Source organism: Galeopterus variegatus, unplaced genomic scaffold (assembly GCF_000696425.1).
Source record: "Galeopterus variegatus unplaced genomic scaffold, G_variegatus-3.0.2 Scaffold4528, whole genome shotgun sequence".
Taxonomy (NCBI): Eukaryota; Metazoa; Chordata; class Mammalia; order Dermoptera; family Cynocephalidae; genus Galeopterus; species Galeopterus variegatus.
In genome coordinates, this window is record NW_007730639.1 from 141,199 (window position 1) to 142,526 (window position 1,328).

General features: G+C 39.8%; 1 pseudogene; it reads right to left on the reverse strand.

Annotated features, from left to right (window-relative positions):
* The window catches only part of LOC103603271, a 22,020-nt pseudogene that overhangs the window by 5,526 nt on the left and 15,166 nt on the right, over window positions 1–1,328 (reverse strand).

Sequence of the window (1,328 nt, forward strand, 5' to 3'; positions counted from 1 at the left end):
CCTGGGGGGGGGGGGGTGTCGGTACACTGGTGCAAATCTCAGAGTCCAAAGGCCATAGAACCTGGAGTTCTTACGTTCAAGGGCAGGAGAAGATGCATGTTCCAGCTCCAGAAGAGACAGATAATTTGCTTTTCCTCTGTCTTTTTGTTCTATCCAGGCTCTCAACTGATTGGATGTTGCCAGCCCACATTGGGTGAGGGTGGATCTTCCTTACTCAGTCTACTGATTCAAAAGCTAATCTCTTCCAGAAACACACTCACAGACATACCTAGTAATAATGCTTTACCAGCTCTTTGGGTATCACTTAACCCAGTCAAGTTGACACCTAAAATTAACCATCACAGGGAGAAATGCTGTATTCATGGATTGGAAGACTCAACATAAAAAAAATGTCAATTCTATCCAAATTGATATATTGGTTTAACACAATTTCTATAAAAATCCTAGACTTCTAAAATTTATGTCAGCAGACAAAGAAAAAAGGAGAGAACTAGAAAAGTCAAAACAATTTTGGAAAAAGAATAATAAAGTGGGCAAATCACTATCCTCTATTTTAAGACATTGTATAGATGCAGTAATCAACACTTTGTGATTGGCAAACGGATAGAAATAATGGAACAGAATAGAGAACCCAGAAACAGCCCCATACAAGTACAGACAACTGCTTTTTCAAAGGGGCAAAAGCAATTCGATGGAGGAAGAATTGATTCCTCAAAGGCAAAAGTCTTTTCAACAAAAGGTGCTGGATATCTGTAAACAAAATATGTACATTGACCTAAACCTGACACCTTATACAAAATGTACAGGTTCAAAATGGATCATAAGTTCAAATGTCAAATATAAAACTATAAAATATTTAGGAGAAAGCGTAAGAGAAGATCTTCAAGACCTAGGGCTTGATGAAGGGTTATTAGACATGACATGGAAAGCATGATCAACTGAAAAATTGATCAGTCGGAATTCATCATTACTGAAAACTTTTGTTTCCAAAAGACCATGTTAAGTGTGGAAAGAAAGCTGCAGACTGAAAATATCTGCAAATCACACAGCTGACACAGGACTTAAATCTAGACTATGTATCTCAAAACTCAACAGTAAAAATAACAACAAGAGAAAAAATATTATAAATGGGCAAAAGACATAAAGAGACATTTCACTGATGAGGATAGACAGACAGCAAATAAATACATTAAAAGATGTTTCGGGGCCGGCCTGGTGGCGCACTGCTACAGTGCGCCGCTTGGGAGCGCGGCGGTGCTCCCACCGAGGGTTCGGATCCCACATACAGACCGGCCGCTCACTGGCTGAGCGAGGTGTGGGTGCAACAC